We start from the raw sequence: 7,438 nt of genomic DNA on the forward strand, positions 1-7,438 counted from the left end.
GATCTGTTTATCTCAAAGGTATGATGATTTTGATCCTAGCAAAGCAAATCTCGCATCAAATAGTTGAGTTTTCAGTGTTTAATCGAAGAAAAATGAATTCGGCGAGTTTACGGTCAGACCAGGCTTATGGTCTGAGCTTACGGTCCAAAATGGCTTACGGTCTAAATCGGCTTACGGTCCAGAGCTTACTGTCTAAGCTTACAGTCTTGACCATTTTGACTGTAAACTTGTCTTTAACCAATAACACTTGATTTCTATCATTTCCAAGGCCAATTTAACTTGTTTCAATGAGAAAAACAAAAATTTAACTGTTAAATCAAAGGTTTTCTCACTTGGCTTGGTTTGTGCAGGTTAAGATGGCAAGAATGAAGTTCGCAGACAGTCACAATGTGGCTATCATCTTGGCTGACCCTCCTGCTTCTCATGCAGAGTTTAGATCAATGATGCATATATGGATTTAGGGAATGCTGTCTGGCAACTGCACTCACTGTAAACCCAACCATCTTTCAAAGGTTGATAAAAGAATTTTGGAGTTCTGTAGAAGTGATGAAAGGAGAGGATGGTGTGATTTCTATTCAAGCCACTATCAAAAAGTGCAAGGTGATAATTACTGAGCAGTTCATCCAAGATGCTCTTAAGATTGATGATCAATCATCCTTTCCTACTGAGATTGAGGCCAGTCATATTGAAAGATTTTTTAAGGCGACTTTCCACCAACAATAAAGAAGCTGCTTCCACCCTACTGGAGGTTTCTGGCTCATGTATTTGTGAGCTGCATATCTGCAAGAAATTCAGTATTTGATGAGATTTCCTCTCGTAACACTCAAGCCATCATTGCTCTGGCTGCAGGTATTAACTTCAACTTCTCAAGGTTTATATTTGAAGAGATGTCTGCCAATGCCAACGGAAAGGTCAGGGAGAAATTCTTGTTGTATCAAATATTCGTTCAAGTGTTTATTGATGAACAATTTCCGAAAATTATCAAGGCTGGAGACACTCTTGACATGAAGTCCTTTGGACCAAACACAGTAGGGCTTGTCAAGCAAAACAGGAAAGTAAAGATCAACTTTCAAGGAAAGTATCCTCTTGAAAAGTTTGGTATGTTCACTGAATCTAGTGAGGCTTCTGAATCTCATGGATCATTAGAGCGTGTCTCCTCAGAAGAAAATGTCATTCCAGAAGATGATGTGATTTTGGTCTCTGATAATGAAGAGAATGTGGTCACTCCTAGTGCAATTGTTGTTGAAGAACATGATTTAACCACTGTCACCGTTCAAAGTGAGTACATTGAAGGAACAATGGAGGATTTGTCTGAAAATGAAGAAGGAGAAGATGATTCCTTTGATGATATTGATTTATCGGGTTTTGACAAAGATGATATTCCTGTGAATTTTGGATTCAATGATAACCTTTTGTCAAATGATGATGTCGACATTTTTTTGACAATATCGATGATGTTGCTCATCCAGCAACGGAGATACGGTAATCTGAAGACGCTCTCAAAACAACGCCACCTACCACCAACATAATGGCTGAAGCTTCAACTACAATGGAGACATCTTCAGAGATTCCTCCCTCTAAGATTGTTTCTCCTAATACTGAGCCACTCGTGAGTGATCCACTGACGACTCTGACCTCCCATCCTCCATTGAAAAGAAGAAGAAATGATCCAAGGCTAGGAGTGCTCATTCCTGAACAAGCTCAAGCACCTGTGACTCCTCCTTCAACTACTTTTGTCTCTGCACCATCCGTACCAACACAAGAAGGTCCAAGCTCAATTCATGAAGTTGGTGGCTCCTCAGCTCCCCCTGAATTTTCTCCTCCAAGGCCCTCTCATGATGTTGCATCTGAGAGACTTGCTATGCATTTGGCCCATGAACAAAGCTCGGGGCCTTCCTCCCAAGCTAAAGGAATTTTTATTGAGGAAGGTCACTTCGGAGAGGATGATCCCACCATAATCAACCTTCAAAGGAAATCAATGTGCTAAATCAGAAGAATATTGAGCTTGATATCCGGGTGGCTGATCTTGAAGCTGAAACGGTCCAACTTGAAATTCAGGTTACAGATCTTAACGCGGATAAAACCCTAAAAACTAAGCAAATTTCAGATATGCAAACCCATCTGGGAGCCTTGACTGTAAGTTACTTTGATCTTAAGAAGAAACTGGCAGAAGAATTTGGTGACAAATTCAAGTCTTTAGTTCACAATGTCCACACTGGCCAGTCTGATCAACAAGTTCAAGAAACCCCTATTGACCCGCCCACTCAAAGAAGAACTATGATTGTCAATCGCTTCGACAAGGAACCTGCTCAAGCACCAAACGTTGTTGCACTCAAGCGTGCCAAGCTAGCCGCTTCTGACAAGAAAATGCAACTTCTTTTCAAGAAATCCTCTGATCAGAATGCTCCTGGAAATCAACCCAAAATCACCGTCGCTGACCTTGAAAAGAAGAAATTTGGACACAAGTATGGTGATAGGATAGGAATTGTCTCTTGGGGCTATCATGACGGGCTAAACATGTGGTTAGTAAAAAGAAAAAGCAAAAATATGGAGTACTACAAAGATTTCCATGATTTCAGTTCCTGGACTAGGGTTGATCTTTCAGAACTAGCAAGTGCTCCTTTTGCAAATCCTTCTGGAGATCCAAAGGCAAATCATTTCAAGGGATTCTTGGAGGATCAAGTAAAGAAGGGATTCTCTGGTATGAAGATTGTTGAGTCTTTTATTAAGACCTTCCCTAAGGTACTGGATCCCAAGACAAATCAGCCTTTTCAGACGGTTATGTGGCCACCAACCAATCAAGTCAGACAAATTTTGGTGCTGTAGAACTTTACTGATGGATCTCTCGCAAAAATGCAATACTGGGTCTATGATGGATCAACTGCGTCTGTTGTCATAAAATTACAAGATGGTTGCTTTCGCTTATACGACAAAAGAGACCTACTTCAATTTGGCAGATGGGATATTCATAAGTTGACCCTACATCAGATCAAGGTAGCTGAAGATATTTTTGATCCTGCTGCAAAAGAGTACACATCAATGGTTGCAGAGATTATTGCAAAGGAGATGTGGAAAGGGGCAATGGGAGGGTCTGATGTGCTTATTATTGAAAAGGACTAAGGTACAGCTAGCCTCAAACCAAGGGGGAGATTGAAGGGTCCAGTTTATGGTTTGCTCTAGGCTTTCCAATGTAAAAGTCCTTTTGAGTCATTTGTATGAATTTGTAGGTTGTTGGGGTGTTTACGGTCTGTTGTGGCCGTAAACCTGTTTACGGTATGCCTGACCATAATCAGGTTTACGGTCCATCTTCCTATATATATCTAGCTTGTCAAAGTCGGTCAGTAGTGGTTGTCAGTCGATTCAGTTTACGGTCATCAAGTTGTACCTGATTTTTTTGCGATATTAACGTGTGCAAGCTTGATTCTTATTCTTCTTCTACTCATTTCTTACTTTATTCTATTGTTTGATTGATCACTAGTTAAGATCCTTCTATTGAGGACCTTACAGGAGTAAATCCTATTTTAGTGTCCAGTTTCTTTACAAAAGAAACAAGATCCATCTATATAGGCTTTAGTATATTTCTTGGGCTTAAAGTTGTATAGTCCATAAAACATGGGCCTCCTGGATCACACAAGGTGATTCTTTTAGCCTTGCATTATTCCAATATTTAAACTAGCTTTAAATAAAATATCACTGTATTTATTGGAATAGTGCTTGACCTATATATCATCAGATAGATGTTTAAATTATCCAATACTTCCTAGAAGTCATGAATAACTATTCCTAGCTTGATGTTAGAAGCATCTTTAGCATTATAACGATGCCTTTACCAGGTATCATGATCAGGTTTATTGCTCAAAGCAAATAGTTTTGGACTATGACCTTTAAGTGCATACAATTTCATATCTCTCACGAGATTGTCTCTTAAGACATGAACTCATTCATTGAAGTTGTATCTATTGAATGTTATTGTTTCATTAAGTCATTAAAGAAAATGACAATTCATGATAATGAAAATGGATTATTTAACTACAAATTTTTAACAAAATTCATTTAGTATTTTCAATATTTAATCTTTAATAATTAATACCCTTTTAGCTTCGAAAAACATTAATTATCAAAGTCTAGGATCCAAGTTTCAAAACAAATAAATGGCTAAGTATCATCCATTTGAATTCAACCTGGAAGATATTGATTATCAATTATATCTTGCTATATAATTCCTAGATTTATGGGATCGCTAATAACAAATTTAATTAGACATGTTTGATCTCATCTATGCCTTAGATTTCTTTTGCATATGTATCCTTTATCACAAAAGATTTCCGATCAAATCATCCAATTTGAAAAACTTGTGTAATCGGCCTATAACTTGGTTATAGAAATTGCAAAGACACCCTGACCATCAAAAGACAACACTAAGAGGTTAGGTATCCTTTAGCCCACTAGTGCATACAAGAGATGTGCGAGTGTTTTTCAAAAGGATGCATAGATTTGAGGTTTGTAAAATAAGGATCTAGATATGTTTTATAATTCTAGTTTGAATACATATGATATCATTGTTATTACATACATATAATAAACCATAATAGCAATTTTCAAAAGTTCTATATAAAAAGTTATTATATATATATATATATATATATATATATATATATATATATATATATATATATATATGAAGAGCATGAATTTGAACAGTAAACATCCTTATTTGTTGGCAAAAGTTGCCCATAGGTTTTCATATTTTTAGTTTTTCGGATTTTTGGCATTTGTGGTGTTGACAATTTGGTCCTTAAAAATAAGAATGGAGCTGATACGTGTCATTCCCACGCCTTCTTCCCCCACCAGTTCTGCCTTATCTTCCCCCACCTGCTTTCTCATCCGGTCATATTCCGATTTCACCTCCCTTTTTCACTTTTTTTTTGCTCATGAGACCACTCATTACCCACCGGATGTTTAATTGGTGAGTATCATCGCAGAAGATCCCTCTGACCAAGTGTCTCGAACGGTAGAAACCTAAGCTTACCTTCGCCATCAACATCACCATCTTTAAAGAAGTGATCTAAAGCTGTAAAAGAAGAAGATGCTGCTTTGTTGTGGGTTCAGCAACTAGAGATTTCCAATGATTCCAACTTTAAATCAATCTGTTTCTACAAATAAAGGTACAAATCAATCTGTTTTTGGTTCGACTTTTGATTTGGAGGCGTTTGGATTTTCCAGCACCTGTAAAATTGAATTTCAAAACCCTATTAAAACCCCTTCAATAATTCTCTTTTCCAGATGAAAACACGCACACACAATAATCCTATTTCCCACTTTATCTTCATGTATTTCTTCATTCTTCTTCACGTAGTATTGTTGCAAGTGTGTATCTAAAATTCGAATTGCCTGCACAACTCTTCTAATCTCGCCTCCCCACGGCCATCACCCGCCGCTATCACCGTCGGCCTTTCCTCCAGATCACCGGTGTTGGAACCCTAAGTGATGATTTCTTCTCTGGAGATGAAGATCTTGATCACCGATTCTTCGAAACCCTCCCCACACCACAACCGAATGCCACGTCAATCATAGTTGACTTCTTGGCTGCTCTTAACGCTCTCTACAAATAGGTAAATCTTTAGATGATCTGTCAATTGCACTTCAAAGGTATAGTTTTAAATATTTTGTTTTTTTTTTCCATATAAGGTTGTGGCATTGTATCATTTGGGGATATGAGTAAATATCCTTCGTACTTTGAAATAAACCTCATGAAATTCTTTACTTTTATGTTTCGTTTTATGTAAATATTTTGAGTGAATTACAAATAATGTTCCTGTGGTTATCCTAAAATTACACATCTGGTCCCCAAGTTACATTTCTTAGTAGATTGCCATATATCTTAATTTTAAATTACTTTAGTTACAAATCATAAATAAAAAGATGCACTAACACAAATATGTGGTGTTGAAAATATCATTCTGTTTAATAGGATATGAGGATCTTCATAAGTTTTTGGTACTTTGGAAATGATATCACCAAAGGTAAATTGTCAAATAAAAAAAAATTCAAGGATGATTGTGTGAATTTGAGTAGAAAGCGAAATCGTTATGGTATTTCAAAAATCTAAAACTTTTTTCAATCTGTTGAAAAATATGATTATAGCAATGTTTATCACTTAAGAAAATTGTTTACTCAAAAAAGAAAAAAACTTAATTACTAGAAAATCAAATATAGATTTATGATTAATAAAATATTTTCTATTTTGAAAAAAAAAAACTACTTTACTTGAAGTTATGAATTTTTTAAAATATTATTTTCATTCAAGATTATATAAATATATTAATTATTTATAGTTTGTAATTGAATGGTATCAGGGCGTTAGATAAAATCACTGGCGATCAACCTTTTCTTTTATTGATGAGCTGGTAGGACAGAAAATGAAGAGAAGGGTAAAATTGTCCAAATGCTGAGAAAACCAACTATACACCTCTCCATTCCCTAAGATCAAAGTAGGATGCCTTAATGTTATGGATTTTTATTGAAATTCAATAATGTTCTTAGCATTCAAGGGAATAAGACTCAATAAATGAAGTTATATGATGAATCGAATTAGGAATTATGTCTTAACCGTGTCTTCATTTGTTTTTGTGGAATTAAAAATTTTGTTGAATAATTGTTAGAATATGTATTTGTCTTCATTTGGAATTATGAGTGGGTTAATCTTTATCATTTGGGAACCATCTTTTAATTGATTGATTCTTGTCTTGAATTAATCTCATGGAGGTAGGAATTTGAATTTGTGATTTCTCATTTGTATTTATTATCTTTTATTGATTGATTGTGATTATATTCAATTTGTATTTGGTTAGCTTGTGAGTCAGGGACGTAGTATATGAATATGACCCTTTTACCCTTGGAATCATTTTATAGGTTTAGAAAGTTCTTTCAGCTTCTCCATCAGCATATTCTGCTAACCCAAAGTCCAAGCTGTCAACTCTACCTTCGGTTAAAGTTAACGGTTACACATAAATAAACCAACACCCAAACAATTGTTATTTCAAAATTTTATAAGGATATTACAGTTTTGGATTCAAATAAAAATTGTTTTTTACTGTCAAAACTATAAACCTTGCTATTTGTTTTTTCTTGCATCACACTTTCATTATGTCCAAAATACCCTTATAGTAGCATGGTAACAACAACTTTTCTTTTTAATCATACATTTTGTTTCTAATAAGGTACTTTTCTTTTTAATCATACATTTTGTTTCTAATAAGGTTTTGACTGATTTTTACAATTCATTTGGTGGTTTGGTGTGATTCTTTTGTTAGTTATGTTAATACCGAGGACCATATTGTTTAAATGAATGTTGATAATGCATTTTCTATTTATTATTCTCTTAAGTTAAATTTTAATGTTTAATTCTTTAACTGCCCTTTTGAATTTGGAGACCTTA

The 7,438-nt window shown here is 35.3% G+C and overlaps 1 long non-coding RNA gene across 2 annotated transcripts; it reads left to right on the forward strand.

Moving 5' to 3' along the window:
* The first annotated feature begins 4,766 nt into the window (after window positions 1–4,766).
* On the forward strand, window positions 4,767–6,734 carry LOC145046087 (uncharacterized). 2 transcript variants are annotated; one of them, XR_013681948.1, is made up of 3 exons: window positions 4,813–5,165; window positions 5,357–5,612; window positions 6,357–6,734. It is a non-coding gene; the product is annotated as an uncharacterized LOC145046087 (long non-coding RNA). The 2 variants fall into 2 exon arrangements; XR_013681947.1 differs by having other exon boundaries at window positions 4,767–5,612.
* Window positions 6,735–7,438: the final 704 nt, after the last annotated feature.

This window comes from Lactuca saligna, chromosome 1 (assembly GCF_052625555.1).
Source record: "Lactuca saligna cultivar CGN05327 chromosome 1, ASM5262555v1, whole genome shotgun sequence".
NCBI lineage: Eukaryota > Viridiplantae > Streptophyta > Magnoliopsida > Asterales > Asteraceae > Lactuca > Lactuca saligna.